Raw genomic sequence first — 15,790 nt, 5'->3', positions numbered from 1 at the left:
CAGTGACTCTGCACACAGACTGTGGGCATTGCCATTACTAAAACTATACAAGGAGAAAAAATATATATACAAAACTATACAAATAAAAAGTCTGAGCTACTATATATAATTCAGAAATAATAGAAAGATACAAATAATCTAGTTCCGATACAAGCAACAAATACCACTGTGTACTTACCATATATACTCGACTATAAGCAGTTTTTCAGCACAGTTTTTGTGCTGAAAATGTCCCCCTAGGCTTCTGGGGTTTCTATGACCAGCCGCAATAGTAATGTATAGAATCTCACATAAAATAGTGGGGGGGGGGGGGGGAAGAAAAAAAAAAAAAAAAAAAAAGGAAGAAGCTTTAAATAAAAAGATAAAAATATAATAAAAAAATAAAATAAAAGTTCTAATTCACTCCTTTCCCTAGAATACATATAAAAGTAGAAAATTACTGTAAAACACATACACATTAGGTATCCCTGTGTCTGAAAGTGCCCGGTCTACTGAATATAGGGTACCTGCAGGGGTTAATAGGAGCACTGCAGGTACCCTATATATTCAACCAGGCTGAATTCCAAGTGGGGGGGGGGGGGAGAGAAACAGTCCTCTGGCTCAGGGAAGGGGCAGACAGACAACCAAAACACCCCCTCCCCTTCCTCAGCATCTACTGCACTCAAAAACTCCGACCATGTTAATTTTTGAAATTTTCCAGTAGATGCTGCATTTCCCCCCCTCAGCGTATACTCAAGTCAATAAGTTTTCCCAGTTTTTTTGTGGTAAAATTAGGGGCCTCAGCTTATATTCGGGTCGGCTTATACTCGCGTATATTTGCATTGCAAAGTCTGAAAACAACAACAAGAAATTGATCTGTTGCAGGATTAAAACCTGAAACTCAAGGAATTTTATTAGAGATGAGCGAACAGTGTTCTATCGAACTCATGTTCGATCGGATATTAGGCTGTTCGGCATGTTCGAATCGAAACGAACACCGCGTGGTAAAGTGCGCCATTACTCGATTCCCCTCCCACCTTCCCTGGCGCCTTTTTTGCTCCAATAACAGCGCAGGGTAGGTGGGACAGGAACTACGACACCGGTGACGTTGAAAAAAGTAGGCAAAACCCATTGGCTGCCGAAAACATGTGACCTCTAATTTAAAAGAACAGCGACGCCCAGCTTCGCGTCATTCTGAGCTTGCAATTCACCGGGGACGGGTGTTTCCGTCCAGTTAGCTAGGGGTTAGATTCTGGGTAGGCAGGGACAGGCTAGGATAGGAAGGAGAAGACAACCAACAGTTCTTATAAGAGCTAAATTCCAGGGAGAAGCTTGTCAGTGTAACGTGGCACTGACGGGCTCAATCGCCGCAACCCAGCTTTCCCAGCATCCTGAATGGAATACACTGACAGTGTATTCCCGTATACCCCATATATACACCCCAAATCCCCGTTCCAACGGTGTGCCCCCCCACCTTCACCCCAGAAATACCCTGCAAGTCCCCTAGCAATAGAATTGGGGCTATATACACCCACTATTTTTGCTACTGCCATATAGTGCCATTGTCTGACTGGGAATTCAAAGAATATATTGGGGTTATAAATACCCAAATTTATTGCTACTGCCATATAGTGCCATTGTCTGACTGGGAATTCAAAGAATATATTGGGGTTATAAATACCCTAATTTCTTGCTACTGGTATATAGTGCCAGTTTCTGACTGGTGATTCAAAGAATATATTGGGGTTATAAATACCCTCATTTCTTGCTACTGGTATATAGTGCCATTGTCTGACTGGGAATTCAAAGAATATATTGGGGTTATAAATACCCTCATTTCTTGCTACTGCCATATAGTGCCAGTTTCTGACTGGTAATTCAAAGAATATATTGGGGTTACGTGCACCCACAATTTTTGCTACTGGCATATAGTGCCATTGTCTGACTGGGAATTCAAAGAATATATTGGGGTTACAAATACCCTCATTTCTTGCTACTGGTATATAGTGCCAGTTTCTGACTGGTAATTCAAAGAATATATTGGGGTTACGTGCACCCACAATTTTTGCTACTGGTATATAGTGCCATTGTCTGACTGGGAATTCAAAGAATATATTGGGGTTACAAATACCCTCATTTCTTGCTACTGGTATATAGTGCCAGTTTCTGACTGGGAATTCAAAGAATATATTGGGGTTATAAATACCCTCATTTCTTGCTACTGGTATATAGTGCCATTGTCTGACTGGGAATTCAAAGAATATATTGGGGTTACAAATACCCTCATTTCTTGCTACTGCCATATAGTGCCAGTTTCTGACTGGTAATTCAAAGAATATATAAACCTTAGTAGGCCCGAGAACCAGGAACAGGTCTTGCAATGGCTGTCAGAGAACGCTTACAGCACATTGTCCAGCAGCCAGTCAGACTCTGCCTCCTCTCCTCCTATTACCCAACAGTCTTGTCCTCCTTCCTCCCAAAATTCCCAAGCTTCACAGAACAATAACCCCAACTGTCCCTGCTCCCCAGAGCTGTTCTCCGCTCCTTTCATTGTCCCTCAACCTGCCCCTCCACGTCACGATTCCACGAACCTAACAGAGGTCCATCTGTGTCCAGATGCTCAAACACTAGAGTCTCCTCCATCTCCGTTCGATTCGGTGGTGGATGACCAGCAACCCACCCTCATCGACGATGATGTGACGCAGTTGCCGTCAGGGCATCCAGTTGACCGGCACATTGTGCGGGAGGAGGAGATGAGACAGGAGTTGGAAGAGGAAGTGGTGGATGATGAGGACACTGACCCGACCTGGACAGGGGGGATGTCAAGCGGGGAAAGTAGTGTGGATGTTGAGGCAGGTGCAGCACCAAAAAGGGTAGCTAGAGGCAGAGGCAGAGGTCAGCAGCTTAGGCGAAGCCAGGCCACACCCGGAATCTCCCAAGATGTTCCAGTTCGTACCCAGCCCCGAAAAACTCCCACCTCGAGGGCACGTTTCTCGAAGGTGTGGAGTTTTTTCAAGGAATGCGCCGAGGACAGATATAGTGTTGTCTGCACAATTTGCCTCTCGAAATTGATTAGGGGCTCTGAGAAGAGCAACCTGTCCACCACTTCAATGCGCCGTCATTTGGAATCCAAGCACTGGAATCAGTGGCAGGCAGCAACGGCAGGACAAAGGCCGCCTGCCGTTCACGCCACTGCCACTGCCTCTGCCACTGCCACTGCTGACTGTGCTGGCGATGCACTCCAGAGGACGAGCCAGGACACCACTTCATCTGCCTCCACCACTTTGTTGACTTCTTCCTCATCCTCCCCTGTTCCTGTCTTATCTCCTTCTCCTGCACCATCAAAGGCACCATCAGGCGCTTCTTTACAACAACCCACCATCTCTCAGACATTGGAGCGGCGGCAGAAATACACTGCTAACCACCCACACGCGCAAGCCTTGAACGCCAACATCGCTAAACTGCTGGCCCAGGAGATGTTGGCGTTCCGGCTTGTTGAAACTCCCGCCTTCCTGGACCTGATGGCAACTGCGGCACCTCGCTATGCCGTCCCTAGCCGTCACTACTTCTCCCGGTGTGCTGTCCCCGCCTTGCACCAGCACGTGTCACTCAACATCAGGCAGGCCCTTAGTTCCGCGCTTTGCACAAAGGTCCACTTGACCACCGGCGCGTGGACAAGTGCATGCGGACAGGGACGCTACATTTCACTGACGGCACACTGGGTGAATGTAGTTGAGGCTGGGACTGCTTCCCAAACTGGCCCGGTGTACCTCGTCTCCCCGCCTAACATTCCTGGCAGGGACACGAGAAGAACACCCCCCTCCTCCTCCTCCACCGCCTCCTCCTCCGCCACCGCCTCCTCCTCCGCTTTTATTCCGGTAGAGGGGAGGGCCAATCGCATCAATGCTTGCCACAGGCAATTGGTGCAGAATATGATGGAGATGTTTCCAGCATGTGACGTTGGCGGCAGGAAGGGCAGTTCCTCCAGTAGGCAACCAAGTTCTCACCGGTCCACACAAACGAGGGGCACACTGTCTAAGGTCTGGGACACCTTGATGGCACCCCCTTGCCAAAGTGCCGCCACGGAGGGTCCTAGTGTCACCAGGCGTGAGAAGTATAGGCGCATGTTGCGGGAATACCTTTCCGACCACAGCCCTGTCCTCTCTGACCCCTCTGCGCCCTACACGTATTGGGTGTCGAAGTTGGACCTGTGGCTTGAACTTGCCCTATATGCCTTGGAGGTGCTGTCCTGTCCTGCCGCCAGCGTCCTGAGAGGGTGTTCAGTGCAGCCGGTGGCATCATCACTGACAAGCACACCCGTCTGTCAGCTGAGAGTGCCGACCGGCTCACTTTGATAAAAATGAACCACCACTGGATAGAGCCTTCATTTTTGGGCCCACCTGTGTAAAGCACCCCAACATGAAACTCCATGTCTGTTCTCAACCTCTCCAATTCCTCCGCATCCTCATACTCATCCACCATAAGCGTTGCACAATTCTGCTAATACTAGGCTCCCTCCACCCCGATTTCCCCCAACTCTGCTGGTTAGAGGCTCCCTCCACCCTGCTTTCCCACAACTCTGCTGGTTAGAGGCTCCCTCCACCCTGCTTTCCCACAACTCTGCTGGTTAGAGGCTCCCTCCACCCTGCTTTCCCACAACTCTGCTGGTTAGAGGCTCCCTCCACCCTGATTTCCACCAACTCTGCTGGTTAGAGGCTCCCTCCACCCTGCTTTCCCACAACTCTGCTGGTTAGAGGCTCCCTCCACCCTGATTTCCACCAACTCTGCTGGTTAGAGGCTCCCTCCACCATGAATTGGTCCAAACTGGGGTTTTTAGAGGCTCCCTCCACCATGAATTGGTGCAAACTGGGCTGGTTAGAGGCTCCCTCCACCATGAATTGGTCCAAACTGGGGTTTTAGAGGCTCCCTCCACCATGAATTGGTCCAAAATGGGTTTTTTAGAGACTCCCTCCACCATGAATTTGCCCAAACTGGGCTGTTTAGAGGCTCCCTCCACCATGAATTGGTCCAAACTGGGTTTTTTAGAGGCTCCCTCCACCATGAATTAGTCCAAACTGGGCTGGTTAGAGGCTCCCTCTATCATGAATTGGTCCAAACTGGGCTGGTTAGAGGCTCCCTCCACCATGAATTTGCCCAAACTGGGCTGGTTAGAGGCTCCCTCCACCATGAATTTGCCCAAACTGGGCTGGTTAGAGGCTCCCTCCACCATGAATTTGCCCAAACTGGGCTGGTTAGAGGCTCCCTCCACCATGAATTTGCCCAAACTGGGCTGGTTAGAGGCTCCCTCCACCATGAATTTGCCCAAACTGGGCTGTTTAGAGGCTCCCTCCATCATGAATTGGTCCAAACTGGGGTTTTAGAGGCTCCCTCCACCATGAATTGGTCCAAAATGGGTTTTTTTAGAGACTCCCTCCACCATGAATTTGCCCAAACTGGGCTGGTTAGAGGCTCCCTCCACCATTAATTGGTCCAAACTGGGCTGGTTAGAGGCTCCCTCCACCATGAATTTGCCCAAACTGGGCTGGTTAGAGGCTCCCTCCACCATGAATTGGTCCAAACTGGGTTTTTTAGAGGCTCCCTCCACCATGAATTGGTCCAAACTGGGCTGGTTAGAGGCTCCCTCCACCATGAATTGGTCCAAACTGGGTTTTTTAGAGGCTCCCTCCACCATGAATTTGCCCAAACTGGGCTGGTTAGAGGCTCCCTCCACCATGAATTTGCCCAAACTGGGCTGTTTAGAGGCTCCCTCCATCATGAATTGGTCCAAACTGGGGTTTTAGAGGCTCCCTCCACCATGAATTGGTCCAAAATGGGTTTTTTAGAGACTCCCTCCACCATGAATTTGCCCAAACTGGGCTGGTTAGAGGCTCCCTCCACCATTAATTGGTCCAAACTGGGCTGGTTAGAGGCTCCCTCCACCATGAATTGGTCCAAACTGGGTTTTTTAGAGGCTCCCTCCACCATGAATTGGTCCAAACTGGGCTGGTTAGAGGCTCCCTCCACCATGAATTGGTCCAAACTGGGTTTTTTAGAGGCTCCCTCCACCATGAATTGGTCCAAACTGGGCTGGTTAGAGGCTCCCTCCACCATGAATTGGTCCAAACTGGGCTGGTTAGAGGCTCCCTCCACCATGAATTGGTCCAAACTGGGGTTTTTAGAGGCTCCCTCCACCATGAATTTGCCCAAACTCTGCTGGTTAGAGGCTCAATCCACCCTGATTTTCAAAACAAATGTTGGTGCCAACCTCAACTTACTACAAGGGCCAAATTCACTGCTGGTGACAAGCTCTCCTCACTCCAAGTGCCAAATACACATGTTTCAAGGTGTTTTCCTACTGTCAGAGAGGTGGTATTGAGTGTGTAAAGTGTGTAGTTGTTAGGCTGTGATGTTGGGGTAATAGAGGGTCTTTGGTGTGTTAGATGCCCCCAGACATGCTTCCCCTGCTGTCCCAGTGTCATTCCAGAGGTGTTGGCATCATTTCCTGGGGTGTCATAGTGGACTTGGTGACCCTCCAGACACGGATTTGGGTTTCCCCCTTAACGAGTATCTGTTCCCCATAGACTATAATGGGGTTCGAAACCCGTTCGAACACATGAACATTGAGCGGCTGTTCGAATCGAATTTCGAACCTCGAACATTTTAGTGTTCGCTCATCTCTAAATTTTATGCCTTGTGCATTTTGAGGTACTGTGTCAAACTCCAAGAACCTCATGGTGATCCAAATTTGATTCCCTTAAATGGTCACTAACTTCAGACAACTTAGCTTCATTTCATAGAAAAATGTAACGGAAAAGTTTCTGATACTAGGGGTCTCCTTTCCAGCTAACGTGCAATTCACTCTTTGCTGCTAGCAAGGTAGGTCCCTTCCATAGATACATTAGATAAGCAAGACAGGATCACAGTGAGTGGACGGAAAGGGTTCTTTTCCCTTTTCACACAGTGAAGGCAGGTGGGAAGGGTTGATTTTCCTCACAGCATGCACATAAACTTCTGCTCTGTATAAAGGACTGAACATTCTGCAAATCTCACAGCTTACAATACACCTACTTCTGTGAGCTTGTGTTATTACAGATGAGATATTACAGACAGCAAGCAGAGTTCCTGATTATACTCACTGATTGATTTTTTTTTTTTTCCTTTTTTAGCTGCTTGTCTGAGTGCATTTACAGCCCGGTGTTCCTGGATATCCTATATCATACTTTTGTACAGTTACTTATAGCCGAACAGTATACGTATTGGATAGGGGATGGGGTAGATTGAGGTTGTGGTCATGTACGACCAGAGACAAAAGCAAAATGTGATACAGCCATAACGTGATTAATAACAGCAGAAAATCTGATTGGACATTATTTATGACTGCTTATACAGTCAGAACATACTACTCATCAAGACCCTGCACATTTTCAAATTTTCATGAATCCCAAAATACCCTTTAAATCACAAAGGAAGGGAAGGTTGGGGTCTTATGGACACTAAAATGCAGCCACATATTAGCCATCTGAATAAAGCCTAAAGGTGCAAACACATGCTCAGATTTTGTAATGCATTTTCTAAAGTAGTGGACTGAAAAAAGTTGGAGTAGCATCTATCCTCGTATTTTCTCTCAAATTATGACCTACACCTGGTTTTGGCTTCAGAGATAGCAAGAAAAAAAAAACCTGAATATGTAAATGAACCCTAAGGCTCCATAAGAACATGAAATTGTGCACATTTCTTTAATCTTTTTACTATTTTATGGCAAACAAAATTCACATTGCTCGTTGCCACTGGAGTCTTAAAGGGGTTGTCCCATCACAAAGATCCTATCTATACTGCTTGTTAATGTTGATGTAAGACTTTTCCTAAATACACTGCTTCAGCAAAACTGTTTTGTTTGTCCACTATCTTACTTTATTCAATTCATTGTTGACACAGCCCTTGACTTATCTGCTCAAAAGTCAAGTGATTTATCTGCCTGCTCTCAGGGGGGAGGGAGGAGGGGCTAAGTGCACATGAGCGAGCCTGTGTTTCTAGCTATTCCTGTGTCTGCACCACGTGACCTACCTCCCTGCTCTCAGATAGGGGAGAGGAGCTGATTTCATTTCTGAACTCGTCTTCTGTTCTCCCAGTTATCAGGTTAGCTAATTCAATTGTGTTCATTATGGCAGACACAGGCAGTCTCTGTATGTAACACAGAATGGAGTTGCTCCTGCCTGTACTTCATAGTCCAATATTGTGCATATAGTGTTGTTTGAGGACCTTTGATAATATCACAGGCCCTTCAGCCGCCCCATAGGATCACGCTATGCGGTGGGCGGAGCTATATGCTAATTTGGGGGCGGGGATAAACAGCAGGTTGTATATGAAACCCCGCCCAACAAGTGACGCAAGAAACCAGGAAGAAAGAAGATTTTACAGCCGTGAAGACTGGTGAGTATGCGACGTGGAAATACCCCTTTAACCTGAGAAACATAGATAGTCCTTAAAGAGGACCTTTCATGTCCTCAGAGATATGCAGTTTTACATACCGCTAGAAAGCCTCTTTCCCAGTATGTGCCACAGTTCTGGAGATATCAGTGCCATAAGCACCAGTATCTCTCCACTGTCAGAAAGGCTGTGTGGAACGCCCTTCCTGACAGTATTCTTCCATAGCATTGTACTGTCAGGTGGTAGTGGTAAACATGGTACACAATGAAAGCACAAATTTGTGTGGAAGAAGCCGAAACACTAGCTCCAGTCTGTACTAGTCACTGCTCTTGTTGCTTGTCCACTCTAGAGCAACATGTAAATAGATTACACTCATCCACAAATCTCTCCATACCGGTAGTACTTCACCTCGCTTTATCTACTCCCTTGTCTAACACCCTAGTCTCTCCGTTAAGCCAATTACCTGAGACTAACATCCACTAAAGTCAGTACATCCCACTCCAGTCTTCCATACTACTTCCCAAATTGCACCAGTTCTCTGCAATGGTCTGCCCCAGACAATGAGGTAAATACCCAACTTCCACAGCTTAAAGCACAGCCTAGAAGCACATCTGTTTAGGCAGGGCTCTAACATTTCCTAACCTAATACTTCTGCACATATACTCCTCAAATAACCCTCCACAGTTGACTCAGCCCCAAGGCACTTTGTATATTTATCTATCTATCTATCTATCTATCTATAAAAGAGACAAGCTAGTGACCGCATCAGCGATTTGTGTAACTGTACCTCACTAAAATGGCTGAACCACTGTATCATATATCCGTAAGGGCCCACACTCCCATTGTGTAATGTCGCACTTTGTATATGAACCCTATGATTTGTAAAGTGCTGAAGAATACACTGATGCTATATAAAATACAAAGTACCACTGAAAAATCCCTAAAAACTAAAATGTAACCTTTATTATATTTTAACAATAAAAAAGATGGCGTGCAGCCAAACCAGACCCTACGGTCTATGAAATTGAAAATGTAGCGAACGTATAGTATATACTCACTACCCTCTATTATTGGGTTTCCCACCCTTTTGTATACAAAACGCTGCCATACTATACATTCCTACATTAGAGCAGTTGCTGGTTAGTGTGTTTCCCGCTGTGCAATTAAAGGGATACACACTTTTGTTTTGGCACCGTCTTGCACTTCCACAGTGGTGTTTATGGTCCACTGGGGGTGTATAATAAAGGGATACAAGACTTCCAATTGAGATAGTGTGTTGCAATCACATGCCATTGGGGAATATTTATTCTTTTTTACAATTAGGTGGGATCCTTATTTTGAGTATCTGGGTTTCCCTATACGTTCACTACATTTTCAATTTTATAGACCGTAGGGTCTGGTTTGGCTGCACGCCATCTGTTTTATTGTTAAAATATAATAATAATAAAAGTTACGTTTTAGCTGTTAGGGATTTTTCAGTGAGTCTTTGGTTTATGCAATCCCTTCCACCCTCTGTGAATTGATAAATAGAAAGTACTACCAATTCTGGCCGCTAATCTTGCCGGCTGACTAAAGATTGCTGGGTCGCCTAGCAATTCCTTTGCTCATGTCAGTGAAAGGAATTGCACTGGGACCCTAAGAGTGCCACAACACACTGCGGTTTATAACAAGACTCCATTCACTTACATTAGTGAAGTAATTGAAGAGCGACCTGGCGATGTTTGAATGCTTGATAGGAATTGTTGCCAAGATCGTCGTGTAGGCCTAGCCTGAATAGAAGCTGTCATAACCAAAAGCAGTTTACACACATCAGATCTTCCCTATTAAAGTTCCATACATGGAGGCTATAGAGCAGATTTCCCTTTACCTAGTGTGTGTAGAGTATGACAGCCAGTCACCACCAGCTCAGGGAAAGATGAAAATTACAGATACAGCACACACACTTTTATATTATAGAAAAAAAAAAAAAAAAAAAAAGCAAGTCACATTATGACCAGACATAGCACTATATGTATACATAGTGAATCAGTGTATTCATGGACTAGCAGAAGGTAGGATTGTAAAAGTGCTTAGTACCAATTGTGATAAATATATATTGTTTGTGCAAAAAAACTAATTATTTCTGATATGAAAATATCTAGTAAAAACAATAAAAAAAAAATGAATATGTTAAATAGATGCAAGAAGTGATACAAGATGACTTAGAATGGCAGCTGTTAGAAGTCAAGTATGGCGATATCACGCGACTATTTTCAGCCACCAATTCAAATTAACACGTTCACAAGTGAGATTTCTGTTACTAAGTGAAAAACAATTCCACTTTGTTTCACACATTGACTAAATGCATTTTCATGAGCATCTTTCCAGGCTTCCCAAGTCATTGTCATAGCGTTCAATATATCGAGAGAATTCCTTGTCCTCCTATGTATACCAACCCTGGCAAACAAAAAGAGAAGCAATCTCTGGTCAGATGGAAAAAAGAATATGACAGAAATTATGGACCGCACATAGGCTAGAGCTTAATGGGGTTTTCTGGGATACATTTTTTTTATTTATTTATTTATTTTTTTAAAGGTCTGCTATTGCTGTTAATGGGTTAATAAATACATCCAAATACCTTTAGCAATGTTTTGAGTGATTTCTGGGCGTCTCTTGGAGCTCCTGGCATCTTCTACATTTGTTTACTTGGTGCAGCTTCCTGCTATGTAGCTTCCACTCTAGCTCCCTCTCACCTCACTCCTCCCCGTTCCTCCCAGTTTCTCTAGCTATCCTGCCCACTATTAGCCCTTCCCAACTAACTCACCCCACCCCCTGACCCCATTATACTTACCTCTCTTCCTCCCAGGCTTCCTCCTGCAGAACGGCTCCTCCCTCTTTTCTGACTGCCGGCATGCGCAATAGCCCGAGCGTTGCTCTGTGCTCTACAGCCGATAATCCACCTCTACTGCACAGGCAGTAATAATATCCTAGCACATACAGACATGATTCTGATATAGTTCAAAGGCATCTGCAATGACACAGTCTCTCGGGAGTGTGTGAGGTCCGAAATGCCTCTGAAACCAATAACAGTGCTATGTAGGAGCCTTTACTAAGAGAAGGAAAATAACTTTGTGGACACAAACCAATATCCATCCAAATCCATAGAAACACTTTATTATCTCATTGGTTTGTGGCCACAAACAAGGTACGGTATGTTTCTGCTACTATTAAAGACCACTACATGGCAATACTATTGATCTGAGATCCATTTTGGACCAACCAACATTACTCAAGTAATGGCATTTACTGGGCTACCCTCTTCCCCATCAAAGCACACCATAGAAGAGGGGTAGTCAACCTTTCTCCGCACAGTGTTCTGGTTAAAAAAAAAAAATCTATCTGATGAGTACTTTGCAATAATTAATGTTATCGACCCCTACATACAAGTTATTATAACATGACTTTCAGAGAGAGTAGGATTACCTCAGTATTACAACCTGTGCATCAGATGCTCTGTTAAAAGCTTTAATAGCAAGTAGAACTAAAAAAAATAAATAAATTCTAACATGCAGCACACGCTATTTTGTTCAGGAGAATGCTAGGACCCCTATATACAGTATAAAGCCCCTTTGTGTCAGCTACCTTATTGCCCCCTATACACAATATAATGTACCAGTATAAGTTTCACAGACAGTTTGATGCCCCATTTATGCCCTTCCCATAGAGTATAAAGCCCATTAGTGGCCCTGCATAAATTAATGTTCCACGAGTCCCCACACAGTATTTACCACCTCACTGTCATATGCTTTACTACAGACGATAGCTCCGCCCCCGTCCTCCCCATGTGCGCATACCTGTTCCATTCATAACTTGGCCATCAGTGGAGGAACCTGTGACTGTACACATCACTCAGCCTCCTCCAATGCTCCTGCTTTAGTTTGCAGATTGTAGTGTGGTACTATAGAGGAGGCTGAGTGATGTGTACAGTCACATGGTTCTCGTATGTGCAAGTGAAGCAGGACTGACCGGATGGGACTGGAGTAGTCATCAGCAATAAAGAACCAGGGAGTTATGGCTGACGTCTACACATCAGGGGGCTTGGTGACTCCTACCATAGACGTCAAATTCTCCATCATAGGTCTTACCTATAATCAGGTCAGAGTATTTTGTGTATACAAATCCATTCAGTCACATCAACACCCAATTAACTAGTATACCCTAGCCTGCACCATAACGGAGGCCCCATGTAGCGACACACAGCAAAAGAAAAAAAAAAAAAAACACAGCAGAAACACATTGTGGTTTTTTCCACATCATTTTCGCAGAGTTTTTTTCTCTGTAGACTTTCTGCCCTTATTATGCCTATATGGAAACCGCTGGCGTTTCTGCAGGTATGATTGACATGCTGCGACATGAAAATGTATAAGTTTTTGAAAACTCAGCTTTTCCGCTGTGGATTATTTCTCTGCGATGTGTGGGTGGGATTAGCCAGGATCCTATTCACTTTGCGGGTACTGTAAAATGCAGTGTTTTTTGCCATGGCGTTTCTGCAACGTTAGGCTTCAGCCTAAAAGGTCTTATATCTGTGGTATGACTGAATGGATTTGGATGAACAAAACACCAAAATGTTCATGTAACAACACCATCAGATGAGGTAAGTCATTGTGCTTTCCAGATCTGGTGAGTGATCCTCTAACTTTCACATGCTCTAATGTATTGCATCTGTATTTATAAGCCAAAACCGGAAGTTTAGTGGAAAGATCTGTACCCCTTACATGTCTTGGACACCCTCCTAGTTTTGCCTTACTAGAAATGATGCAATATACTGAAAGTGGCCTTAAAAAACTATTCTGGTAATATGAAATTATCCACTGGAAAATGACAGGTGCTCGTGGTCCGACTTATAGGAATCCCACCTCATAACCAGAAGGTTATGTGTCCCCCACCTGAATCAGGTGACAGTTGTGAATGACCACCGCTGCCAAATACAAAGGTCTATGGCATAGATAACTGACTGCTGTATTAGGTCATCTGTCTGTTGCATAGAATTGGCATGGAGCAGCAACGTGAATGCATGCAAGATCACATCTGCCTCAGGCAGCATATTACCGAGTCCCTGAGGTACACCCAGTGGTTTCATGCATACAGAACATGTCCGAAATGTAACTATTGTGGGGTGTCTTCGGGCCCCAGAGTATAATGAGTGGAGTCCCAGGTGAGGTGATTAAACATAACAGCGTTAGTCATCTTCTTTGGGCACCATTTCAATTTTTACCCCAGGCAGCAGAAAAGCGAAACTCAGCCCTGCATGCACGACAGCCACTCCATTCAAAAAGGGGGACATGAGAGCAGCAGTCAGGCCTCCGCTGATCAAGTGCATAGGTGATAATTTGGTTTTACAGAATATCTCTTAAAGGGATTTATGCACAAATCATTGATTTTATTACAGTTTGAAATCCAAAATCAGGAGTGGGTTGAAAACTGGAGAAAAAACAAACAAACAAAAACCTAGGTATGTCTCCAGTCCTTGACTGTGCTTACAAACACCAATGTAAAAAACTTGCACGTGAATAAAGCCCAACGCTGAGGGCTCACATCGTTTCATTCCATACCATGTTCTACAGGCCAGACCCAATAAAAGTAACACTAAAAGAAGTCACCTTTAGCAGCATAAACCCTTGAACATATTTTTTATTTAACGCTGAACTCTTCATAATTTGTACATAAGTAACAGTGTACCAAGAAATAAGAGGAGAAATCATATTAGATAAGAGCGTTGTCTGAGGAAATGTATAATCCAGATGGATCAGAAAGGATGCTCCAGAATTAGGGGGACACAAATATTTACTAACACAGACATGTCAGGAGAGGAGACAGCTCGTCTATATACACTCTCAGGACATGTGAATGAATGCTACCCTAGCTCCAGCACAGTCCATGCAGAAAAGAACATTATTCTAACCTCAATGAAGAAGAACTGCCTCTCTTCAGCCTGATAACAGAGGACAATAGATAATATGGCCACAATTTCTGTAAACGCCAGACTGAAAAGATCAGGATCTCTCCATAAGAGATGTAAATGTTACTCACCCTGGAGTGGAGGAGTATTTGGTGCTCTCTGCTCATCTCCTTCCTTCTAGTCAGCTAATTCTAATGGGAGTCACAGTCTCCTACAGAGAACTCTTGTAAGAGATGAAGTCATCTTTGGAGCCAGTATCATTATGCATATGAGGAGGCTCCATCGGCGAAGACACACAGGCAGCCCCTCCACTTGTGTATACAAAAACAAGCAGCAGCCCGGGGTGACACGTCCTACACACATGTACACAGGGCACCTAGCAGGCGGCAGCCCGATCCTGCCTGCATCCCAGCGGAGGAGGCTGGCAGCACGGATGGATGGCACCTGAGTGACTCATTCAGTCTATAATTGGTAAATTCCTCACTTCCAATCCCATGACTATGAGCCACCCTCACACTGTGATGCAGAGAGATGAGTAAGCCCGGCTGCAGCGCGGCAGGCGAGGGGTTAATGTCCGCGGGGAGCCCCGGGCAGCGCGACACGGACTGAATCGTCACCGGCACTGGGGCACGAGCCCAGCACACCGCCAAGTCTTACCTGAGTCCCGGATAAGACAAGCAGCACAATGGGCGCAACTCTGAAAGAAAGTCCGGCTGGAAGACGAGGGCGGGGGTCCCGGGCAAGGAGGGAGGAGAACTCTAGTCCTGTCAGAGTGACTGCCGGCCAGCGGGAAGGGGAGGACTCCTGTCAGAGAAAAGTGCGGGGCGGGAGACACCTGTCAAGTGAGTTGGCAAGAGTCGTGGGGAAGACGGTTGCGGGGACTGTGGACTCCTCTCGAAGAAAGTGCTAGGGGGTGTCCTCGTTAATGTATGGGAGGGACTCCTGTCACAGAGAGTAGGGGGCAGGACCCCACATGAGGCACTTCCCGCTTATCTCCTGCTTGCGCTGTCTTTCACTTCTGTCAGTGCTCCGCGCGCGACTCAAGCACACCTTTCTGACCCCTCACGGCCCCCATCCCTCCTCAGGGAGAGTTTACTGATAAAGAAAAAAAAATGGAACCTCCAGCGCACGGAGAACAGTCTCTCCAGGCAGAAGAAGCCGAATGCCGAGAGACGGTTCGTATGTTAGATCGCTAGTAATCCATGCCTGCACGCTCGATTCATCTGGTCATGTACAATAGGGAAGTGCGTGCTTCTTATGTTATTACATTTTTGGAGACCACGTGAGGCCGCTGACTCCTCCCCGTTCAGTGACATTCTGAAGTCTATACGCTATTTTTAGCCCATTGGTTATTTGTTAACCCGATAACTGCCGGAGGTCGAGGTAAACTGGTCACAGCTTGTGAAGCCGTCTGCGCTGTGACATAGCTACTATGTAGAAGTAGGC

The 15,790-nt window shown here is 45.6% G+C and overlaps 1 protein-coding gene across 4 annotated transcripts in view; it reads right to left on the bottom strand.

The window, feature by feature from the left end:
- Window positions 1-15,411, bottom strand: part of TAOK3 (TAO kinase 3) — a 145,009-nt gene extending 129,598 nt beyond the window's left edge. For all 4 annotated transcript variants that reach the window (XM_075273338.1, XM_075273364.1, XM_075273354.1 and 1 more), the window contains exon 1: window positions 15,002-15,411. The gene's annotated coding sequence lies outside the window, so the exon portion shown is untranslated. The remainder of the gene's footprint in view (window positions 1-15,001) is intronic.
- Window positions 15,412-15,790: the final 379 nt, after the last annotated feature.

This window comes from Leptodactylus fuscus, chromosome 1, assembly GCF_031893055.1.
Source record: "Leptodactylus fuscus isolate aLepFus1 chromosome 1, aLepFus1.hap2, whole genome shotgun sequence".
Classification (NCBI taxonomy): Eukaryota; Metazoa; Chordata; class Amphibia; order Anura; family Leptodactylidae; genus Leptodactylus; species Leptodactylus fuscus.
The sequence above is the reverse complement of the archived record's forward strand: the minus strand, read 5'-3'. Positions and strand labels throughout refer to the sequence as shown.